General features: G+C 39.8%; 1 non-coding gene across 1 annotated transcript; it reads right to left on the bottom strand.

Annotated features, from left to right (window-relative positions):
- Nucleotides 1–3,103: 3,103 nt before the first annotated feature.
- LOC148547620 (small nucleolar RNA R71) lies at nt 3,104–3,207 on the bottom strand. Its single transcript, XR_015898533.1, has one exon. It is a non-coding gene; the product is annotated as a small nucleolar RNA R71 (small nucleolar RNA).
- Between the last annotated feature and the right edge of the window lie 7,752 nt (nt 3,208–10,959).

The following is a 10,959-nucleotide window of genomic DNA, read 5'->3' as shown; positions in this document are numbered from 1 at the left end:
TGGAGACTTCTCTACTTAGGTTGCCGTTGATGCCAAGGCATCTTAGGCTAGTTTCACTAGCATTTTTCTGTTAGTTTTAGTTGTTTTATGCATTTTCTTGAGCTTAAAGTAACCAAGAATGGTTAAATGAATAACAAAGCAATGAACCATCCAAACAGTATGATTTTGATGCAAATTCCATGAGTTTTTAGTTATATTACTTGAACGCTATGAATGGAAGATTTCTCATGAAATTTTGCAAGACTTTGATGCAGTTGTTTGGATGATTTCAGGGAAGAAGAGGCTAGGCAAGGAAGCAACAAAATCAATAAAGGAAGCTTGAATATCACATGTGGAGTTTAAGTTCCAGTTTAAGCTTAAAGTGGAACTCAAACTACCAAGCCATATAATGCTGGGAACTATCAGTGGCGTTTAAGCTCCAGTTTAAGCTTAAACTAGAGCTTAAACGCCAAAATCATGAAAGCTGAGGAAAAGCTGAAAGTGGCGTTTAACCTCCAGTTTAACCTTAAACTGGAAGTTAAACGCCAGAAATGAGAAATGCACCAGGGAGCCATTTCCACGTTTAAGCTCCAGTTTAAACCTTAAACTGGAAGTTAAACGCCAGAAATGAGAAATGCACCAGGGAGCCATTTCCACGTTTAAGCTCCAGTTTAAGCTTAAACTGGAGCTTAAACGTGTTCGACCATTCTCCTCCAGGGTTGCTTTCTTCATTTCCACGTTTAAGCTTCAGTTTAACCTTAAACTGGAGCTTAAACGTGTTCGACCATTCTCCTCCAGGGTTGCTTTCTTCATTTCCACGTTTAAGCTTCAGTTTAACCTTAAACTGAAGCTTAAACGTGTTCGACAATCCACACTCCAGACTTGCCTTCTTCCATTTCCACGTTTAAGCTTCAGTTTAACCTTAAACTGAAGCTTAAACGTGCTTGAATTATACCACCTCCAGGAGTGTCCAACGTTTAAGTTGCAGTTTAAGCTTAAATTGCAACTTAAACGCCACTAATTGAAAAGGTTTCTGGGCCAAAGATATTGCAGTTTAAGTTAGCATTTGAGCACAAACATTAACTTAAACGTACTCTGGTATGAAACCCAATTGAATATCATGGTTTATGGGATTGGGCCTGAAGAATTGATGAGTCTGGAATTTCAAATTGTTGAGTCATGTGTCATTACTTGATTATCACTAAGTTGGCTCAATGAATGTTACAGAATTGGATCAGCAGCCTCATCAGGATTATGGATCATAAACCCAAAGCAAAAGGAAATCAGGGAAAGGCCTCAAAGCCCAAGAAACACAACAGAAGCTCAATTTAGAAAGTGTATAAATAGGATAGAATTTAATTTGGTTGGTACTCGGGGGGGGGGGGAATTTTGGGGATCACTCTTTCTAGTTTTCATACTTTTTGTAATTGAATTCAGAGCTATGACTCACTAAACCCCCTTTCATTGGGTTAGGGAGCTCTATTGTAATTCAATGAATGAATAATAGTTTTTATCTTCTTCTTCAACCTTTTCTCTTGAATTTTGTTAGAAAGCTTCTCGATCTAATTCCATTGGTTAGTTGTCTTGGGAAAGAAACTATCCATAATTGGAATCCTTCGGAACCTTGGGAAAGGAATGGAGGATTCATGCTAGAGAAGCTTTCTCACAGTGAATTGGATTGGGGTTTGGATGGATATTGTGACATGTAATCCTACCAAATTGTGGTTCATGAAACTGTGTGGTATAATCAGTGATCGAGCATCATCTCTTCTTATGAACATTTAAACCAAGGGATTGGGAATTTGTTTGTTTTTAGAGAGAATTGGTGAGCCAAGGGATTGGGATCCAATCATATAAGATTGCCAAGCAAAATTCAATGAATGCATTGGTTGAGGAAGGGAAAGAAAAAATGTTTGATTCGGAGATCTCAATATCTCCTGAAACCCAATGAATTCCCCATTTCTGATCTATCACTTCTCTTTACATTCTGCAATTAAATTCATGCAATCACCCCGATCCCTTTTTAATTTCAGCAATTTAGCTTCTCGCTCTTTAATTCATGCAATTTTACATTCCGCAATTCTCATCTAAATCTTGATTCTGCTCAACTAGAACACACTTCTAATCCGAATTGCTCACTCAACCAATCCTTGTGGGATTCGACCTCACTCTATTGTGAGTTTTTACTTGACGATAACCGGTGCACTTGCCGGAAGGAATTTTTGCCGATCGTGCAATTTCTTAAAATCGTAGCATCAAGTTTATGGCGCCGTTGCCGGGGATTGGTTTTCGATTGACAATTCTCAAATTGGAAGTTAACTAGATTGAGCATTTTTCTTGCTTTGTTAATTCAGTTCAAGTTACTTGTTGAATTTTAATTTCTGCACTCTGTTACATGCTTCCTTTCTTTATGCCTTTAAATTCAAGCAACTAACTCACTGACTCACTAACTATTTGAATTAATTCCTCAACTGCTCTAACCATACTCTTCCATTAACCAAGAGTATTTCACTTGTTTGTTGCCTGTGCTGTGTTTTTGTATGACAGGTAGGAGAGGAGAGACATCAACTCCTCATTATACCGAACCAGAGAGGACCCTTCATAAACTTAGAAGGGAAGCAAGAGGGAAGAGAGTACTGGGAGAAGAAGAATCTGAAGGAGAATCTGAGGACAATTTTGAGGAAGCTCTAGATCTCAACATGGATAGAGAAGTTCACAACCATGAGAGAGCTGATGGAAACAATGCCATTCCCGAGAGGAGGGTTCTTGGTTCATACATAAACCCAACCTCTGGAAATTGTGGTAGCAGCATTCAGAAACCACCCATTCAGGCCAACAATTTTGAACTCAAACCACAGCTAATATCACTTGTGGAGGATCATTGTTCATTTGGTGGGAGTGCTAATGAAGATCCAAACCAACATCTCACGAAATTCCTGAGAATTTGCGACACTGTGAAGTCCAATGGAGTCCAGGAAGATACCTATAAACTGCTCTTGTTCCCATTTTCACTTAGGGACAAGGCAGCTAAGTGGCTGGAATCATTCCCAAGGGGGAGCCTAACAACCTGGGATGAGGTGGAAAGCAAGTTTCTGGACGTTTCTACCCCCCACAAAAGGTCAATAGGCTTCGATCTGAGGTTCAGACTTTTAGACAACAAGATGGTGAAACTCTCTACGAGGCATGGGAGAGGTTCAAGGATTTGACAAGGAAATGCCCACCAGACATGTTCCATGACTGGGTGCAATTGCATATTTTCTATGATGGACTTTCTTATGAATCAAGGAAGGCTGTAGACCATTCATCAGGAGGTTCATTGAACAGGAAAAAGACTGTGGAAGAAGCCATTGAAGTGATTGAGACAGTGGCTGAGAATGAGTACTACTATGCTTCAGAGAGACACAACACTAAGGGAGTCATGGAGCTGAACCATGTTGATACAATTTTAGCCCAAAACAAGGTGTTTGCCAAGCAACTAGCAGAGCTCACCAGGAAATTAGAAACAAAGCAAGTGGCTGCAATACACGCACAAGATCAAGAGGAAGTAAGCACTGAAGGAGGTGATTGGGAAGAGGCCAATTATATAGGAAATCAACAAAGGCAACCATATGATCCACATTCCAACACTTACAACCCAGGCTGGAAAAACCACCCAAACTTTGGGTGGGGAAACCAGCAAAACCAACATAACAAGTCCACTTACCAAAACTCCAACCAAAGATCATACCAAGCCACACAAAACACTTACTCCCAACCATCATATCATGGCCAAAATAATCAACCTACCCAACCTAATCCGAACCAACAATTTCAAGATCAATTAAACAGGATAGAAGGAATGCTTGCAACCATGGGTCAAGACATAACCGAATTGAAAGCCTTTAAGGAAGAAGTAAATTCTAACTTGCAAAACCAAGGAGCTGCCATCCAGAAGCTAGAAAATCAAATTGGGTATTTGTATAAGCAAACCCCTGGGCCAAGCGTTTCTCATGCTGCCAAGGCTATTGCAAGGGAAGAATGTAAGGCCATAACCCTCAGAAGTGGAAAGAAGCTAAAGGAGATCTCAAGGGAAACCACAGAGGATGAAGCAAAGGAAAATGTGAGAGACAAGGAACAGGGACAATCTTTTACACCGTCTGCAACAAAAGAAAAAGAAAAAGAGGTCCTGAAGCCTTATACACCCAAAGCACCATATCCTCAACGTTTGATGAAAAGTGAAAAGGATGGCCAATTCTCCAGATTTTTGGAGATTTTCAAGAAGCTTCAAATCAACATTCCGTTTGCTGAGGCAATAGAGCAAATGCCACTCTATGCAAAATTCTTAAAGGAATTAATGACCAAGAAGAGAAGCTGGAGAAATGAGGAAACTGTGTTGTTGACTGAAGAATGCAGTGCCATCATTCAACACAAATTGCCTCAGAAATTGAAGGATCCAGGCAGTTTCCAAATCCCCTGCATCATAGGAGAAGTCATGGTGGAGAAGGCCTTGTGTGACTTAGGGGCCAGTATCAATTTGATGTCTCTAACAATGATGAGAAGAATGAAGATTGAGGAAGCCAAACCAACAAGAATGGCCCTCCAATTGGCAGATCGAACTTTTAAATTCCCTCATGGGATAGTTGAGGATTTGTTGGTGAAAGTGGGAGATTTCATATTTCCTGCCGATTTTGTGGTGTTAGATATGGAGGAAGAAGCCAAAGCTTCGATAATCCTGGGAAGACCCTTCCTGGCTACTGCTGGAGCCATCATAGATGTCCAAAAGGGTGAACTCACTCTTAGACTGCATGATGAGCAATTGGTGTTTAACGTATTCAAGGCAATGAGCTATCCATCAGAATCACTAAAGGAATGCATGAGGGTGGATGTAGTGGACATTGCAGTACAAGAAGCCTTTGAGGAAACAACAAAGGAAGTGGCAGAGGAGGAGTTCACCAAGGATATTGAAGTTAGTGACATCAAGGCTGCTGAAACAACCATGCCAAGCATGCCAGAGAGAGTGAAAGAAGAGAAGGAAGCACCAAAACCTGAGCTCAAAGCATTGCCCCCTAATCTCAAGTATGCATACTTGGGTAGTGATGAGAGCCATCCTGTTATCATTAGCTCTGCCCTGAGCCAAGAACAGGAAGAAGAATTGATCAAGGTGCTACAAACTCATCAAGATGCCATTGGATGGACCCTAGCTGATTTGAAGGGGATAAGTTCATCCATATGCATGCATAAAATCTTGTTAGAAGAGGATGCTAGACCCTCCATTCAAGCTCAGAGAAGATTGAATCCCATCATGAAAGAAGTGGTACAAAAGGAGGTCATGAAGTTATGGCAGGTAGGGGTAATCTACCCCATTTCTGATAGCCCATGGGTTAGTCCCATCCATGTAGTTCCCAAGAAAGGTGGCATAACTGTGGTGCCAAATGAGAGGAACGAACTCATACCCACAAGAACTGTCACTGGGTGGAGGATGTGCATAGACTACAGGAAGCTCAATGAAGCCACCAGAAAAGATCATTTCCCACTCCCATTCATGGATCAGATGCTTGAAAGGCTTGCAGGACATGCTTACTATTGCTTTCTGGATGGATACTCAGGCTATAATCAGATAGTAGTTGATCCTAGAGATCAAGAGAAAACATCATTTGTTTGTCCATATGGAGTTTTTGCTTATAGACGCATGCCCTTTGGATTGTGCAATGCACCTGCCACTTTCCAAAGATGCATGCTGTCCATCTTTTCGGACATGATTGAAAAATTTATTGAGGTTTTCATGGATGATTTTTCTGTGTTTGGAGATTCTTTTCCTAGCTGCCTACACCACCTTGCCTTGGTGCTTAAGAGATGCCAAGAGACCAACCTAGTATTAAACTGGGAAAAGTGTCATTTCATGGTCACAGAAGGAATAGTCCTTGGCCACAAAATCTCTAATAGAGGCATTGAGGTGGACAGAGCTAAGGTGGAACTCATTGAAAAACTACCTCCACCAAGTAATGTCAAGGCAGTTAGGAGTTTTTTGGGACACGCTGGCTTTTACAGAAGGTTTATTAGAGACTTTTCTAAAATAGCCAAACCTTTGAGTAACTTGCTTGTCTCTGATACACCCTTTGTATTTGATAAAAATTGCATGCTAGCCTATGAACTTTTGAAGCAAAAACTTTCCTCTGCACCTATCATTGCCCCACCTGATTGGAACTTACCTTTTGAACTGATGTGTGATGCATCAGACCTTGCTATTGGGGCAGTGTTAGGACAAAGGAAAGACAATTTGGTACATGTGATTTATTATGCCAGTAAAGTCTTGAATGATAACCAAAGGAATTACACAACCACTGAAAAAGAACTCTTGGCAATAGTCTTTGCATTTGACAAATTTAGATCATATCTCATTGGATCTAAAGTCATTGTCTTCACTGATCATTCAGCTTTAAAATACTTACTTGCTAAACAAGAATCCAAACCAAGACTTATTAGATGGGTTCTTTTGTTGCAGGAATTTGACATTGAAATCAAAGACAAGAAGGGTGTAGAGAACAAGGTGGCAGACCATTTATCAAGGATACCATGTGAAGAAGGAAGCGCACAAAGCACACATATAAATGAGTGCTTTCCTGATGAACAACTCATGGTAATTCACAAAGCACCCTAGTTTGCAGACATAGCAAACTTCAAGGCCACTGGGAGTTTGTCGCTGGAATTTAACAAGCATCAAAGGAAGAAATTGGTAAATGATGCCAAATACTTCATCTGGGACGAACCATACTTGTTCAAAAAATGTTCGGATGGCATACTCAGAAGATGCATATCAGAGGAAGAAGGAAGGGAAGTCTTATGGGACTGCCATGGCTCCACTTATGGAGGACATTTTGCAGGAGAAAGAACAGCAGCTAAGGTGTTGCAGTGTGGTTTTTATTGGCCCACTATCTTCAAAGATGCAAAGGAACTAGTGAAGCACTGCCATGAATGCCAGAAAGCGGGGAACCTGCCAAGAAGAAATGAAATGCCACAACAATTCATTCTGGAACTTGAATTGTTTGATGTATGGGGGATAGATTTCATGGGACCCTTTCCCACCTCATACTCAAATAATTACATTCTTGTGGCAGTAGACTATGTCTCCAAATGGGTTGAAGCAATAGCAACTCCAACCAATGATAATAAAGTAGTCATGAACTTCCTCAGAAAACACATTTTTTGCCGTTTTGGGGTTCCAAGAACAATCATCAGTGATGGAGGAAGCCACTTCTGCAACAAACCATTAGAGGCATTGCTTCTAAAATATGGAGTCAAACACAAGGTAGCCACACCATACCATCCACAGACAAGTGGGCAAGCCGAAATATCTAATAGGGAACTCAAAAGAATCCTGGAAAAGACTGTGGGAACTTCAAGGAAGGACTGGTCGATTAAGCTAGATGATGCTCTTTGGGCATATAGGACAGCTTTCAAAACACCAATTGGAATGTCTCCTTACCAACTAGTATATGGAAAGGCTTGCCATTTGCCACTGGAGTTGGAGCACAAGGCATTCTGGGCCTTGAAACTCTTGAACTTGGATAGCAAAGCTACTGGAGAAAGAAGGATGTTGCAAATTCAAGAGTTGGAAGAATTCAGAGCTGAAGCTTATGAGAATGCCAAGATTTACAAAGAAAGAGCAAAGAAGAAGCATGACAGCAACATAGCCCCAAGGAAATTTGAAGAAGGACAAAAAGTATTGCTCTACAATTCTAGGCTGAAGCTATTTCCAGGGAAGCTAAAATCAAGGTGGTCTGGACCATTCCTTGTCACCAAGGTCTCCCAATATGGACAAGTAGAAATCATGGAAGAAAAGTCACAACGAACCTTCACTGTGAATGGTCAAAGACTCAAACATTACTTGGGAGATGTGGAGGAGAAGGACAAAGTTAAATATCACCTCAACTGAGGAAGCTGACCGTCAAGCTAATGACGTTAAAGAAGCGCTTGTTGGGAGGCAACCCAACCTGAGGTAATACTCCCTTGCTGTTTCTTTTATTTGTTTCAATAAAAAGGTGAAGTAGTTTCTGTGCATTGCAAAGAATTAAGTTTGGTGTTTCACACCAAACAATGAATTCGTGGATCAATAATTCAAAGGGGAATGTGTGACTCTAAGTTTGGTGTTCCACCACACAGATCAACTGAACACAACAACCTTTGAATTATATGAAAGGAACAACCATTCTAAGCAATCACAGGAATGCTTAAAATCCTTAGCAGCAACTTCATTCCAAGGAGAATTCAAGGACTCAAAGAGCAGAGGAGTAAGTAGGAGACTAAGTTTGGTGTTCACACACCAACTTAAGACTCAGACACTTGCCCATACATAGTTGAGCTAACCACTCAAGTGCTTGAGAAGCAAGCAACTTCATCACTCTTTGCAGGAAAGGAAACAAGGATCTGAGAAAGAACATGAAGCAACAACTAGGAGAAGAAGGAGAAATCAAATTGTTTCCTGGCAACAAAGAGAAAACAAGAAATTTCACAAGGTGGTGGTGTTCCTTGACCATTCTTTAAAAGGCAAACAAAAGCATGCTTGTTCTGGTTTAAACTGTAATTGTTGAATCTTTCTGGAATGTGAAGTTTTTAGTATGAGTGTCTGTTTACTGCTTTGAATAAAGTGAATGCCTAGATGTTTGGATATAACTTCACCTTCTTAAACAAATGCTTGCCATGCTTGTTCTGTTTCCAAAAATAAAAGAAAAGTTTGAACAAAAGTAGCTTGGCTCAATTAGTGACAAATCAAGTAGAATTAAGTGGTGGTATGCATGCTTGATTGTTTAGTCAGATCACTGGAAATTGAGTGTATAATTATCATTTTTGTGTAGAAGTTTGAATACTGTCTATGGATCTTGATGAATAAATGTCTTTGGCCATGAAAAAGAAAGAAAAAGAAGAAGAAAAAGCCACTGAAAAAGGGCAACCAAAAAGCAAAAAAAAAAAATTTTGAGAGAATAAGCTAGGCACCAATGGTTTGAACTTCTGAGACAAATGCCTGTGGTGTTTATGTATTAAGGATATGCTTGGATGAATAGGTTCTGAGGAGTGTTTCAACACTTGGTAACTTGGGTTAACTAACCCGGGATTATCAACCAAAAGTCCATTATCAAGAGCAACCTAAATACAAAACATTTAGTTACACAAAGAGGTGCTGGGCACCAATGTCTCAAGAAGAAATGTGAACTAAAATGCCTGTAGTGGATATGTGTAGTGCACTGATAAGAAAAAGAAAATGCCAAAGGCTTGTGCAACACATGACACTAAGCAAACAAGGAGCAAAGGAGCTCTAAGAAAAAGAAAGGAAAAACAAAGAAGAGAAAAGTGCCAAGGACATAAGAATAACAAGAGGCCATAGCAGTGTTTGATGGATGCAATGAAAAAGTGATAATCTTACCTGATAAGAATGAAAAAGTGATGCTGCAACTTTCTGCATAAAACCCTTTTGATGAACTTCAAATGCTTGCTAATATAGCCAATGTAATTGCTTTCTGTTTCATACTTTCCTCTCAAATAACTCAGGACTTGCTTAGGGACAAGCAAGCAATAAGTTTGGTGTTGTGATGCCAAGGCATCTTAGGCTAGTTTCACTAGCATTTTTCTGTTAGTTTTAGTTGTTTTATGCATTTTCTTGAGCTTAAAGTAACCAAGAATGGTTAAATGAATAACAAAGCAATGAACCATCCAAACAGTATGATTTTGATGCAAATTCCATGAGTTTTTAGTTATATTACTTGAACGCTATGAATGGAAGATTTCTCATGAAATTTTGCAAGACTTTGATGCAGTTGTTTGGATGATTTCAGGGAAGAAGAGGCTAGGCAAGGAAGCAACAAAATCAATAAAGGAAGCTTGAATATCACATGTGGAGTTTAAGTTCCAGTTTAAGCTTAAACTGGAACTCAAACTACCAAGCCATATAATGCTGGGAACTATCAGTGGCGTTTAAGCTCCAGTTTAAGCTTAAACTAGAGCTTAAACGCCAAAATCATGAAAGCTGAAGAAAAGCTGAAAGTGGCGTTTAACCTCCAGTTTAACCTTAAACTGGAAGTTAAACGCCAGAAATGAGAAATGCACCAGGGAGCCATTTCCACGTTTAAGCTCCAGTTTAAGCTTAAACTGGAGCTTAAACGTGTTCGACCATTCTCCTCCAGGGTTGCTTTCTTCATTTCCACGTTTAAGCTTCAGTTTAACCTTAAACTGGAGCTTAAACGTGTTCGACCATTCTCCTCCAGGGTTGCTTTCTTCATTTCCACGTTTAAGCTTCAGTTTAACCTTAAACTGAAGCTTAAACGTGTTCGACAATCCACACTCCAGACTTTCCTTCTTCCATTTCCACATTTAAGCTTCAGTTTAACCTTAAACTGAAGCTTAAACGTGCTTGAATTATACCACCTCCAGGAGTGTCCAACGTTTAAGTTGCAGTTTAAGCTTAAACTGCAACTTAAACGCCACTAATTGAAAAGGTTTCTGGGCCAAAGATATTGCAGTTTAAGTTAGCATTTGAGCACAAACATTAACTTAAACGTACTCTGGTATGAAACCCAATTGAATATCATGGTTTATGGGATTGGGCCTGAAGAATTGATGAGTCTGGAATTTCAAATTGTTGAGTCATGTGTCATTACTTGATTATCACTAAGTTGGCTCAATGAATGTTACAGAATTGGATCAGCAGCCTCATCAGGATTATGGATCATAAACCCAAAGCAAAAGGAAATCAGGGAAAGGCCTCAAAGCCCAAGAAACACAACAGAAGCTCAATTTAGAAAGTGTATAAATAGGATAGAATTTAAGTTGGTTGGTACTCGGGGGGGGGGGGGGATTTTGGGGATCACTCTTTCTAGTTTTCATACTTTTTGTAATTGAATTCAGAGCTATGACTCACTAAACCCCCTTTCATTGGGTTAGGGAGCTCTATTGTAATTCAATGAATCAATAATAGTTTTTATCTTCTTCTTCAACCTTTTCTCTTGAATT

Source organism: Arachis ipaensis, chromosome B8 (assembly GCF_059453495.1).
Source record: "Arachis ipaensis isolate K30076 ecotype BB chromosome B8, ASM5945349v1, whole genome shotgun sequence".
Classification (NCBI taxonomy): domain Eukaryota; kingdom Viridiplantae; phylum Streptophyta; class Magnoliopsida; order Fabales; family Fabaceae; genus Arachis; species Arachis ipaensis.
The sequence above is the reverse complement of the archived record's forward strand: the minus strand, read 5'-3'. Positions and strand labels throughout refer to the sequence as shown.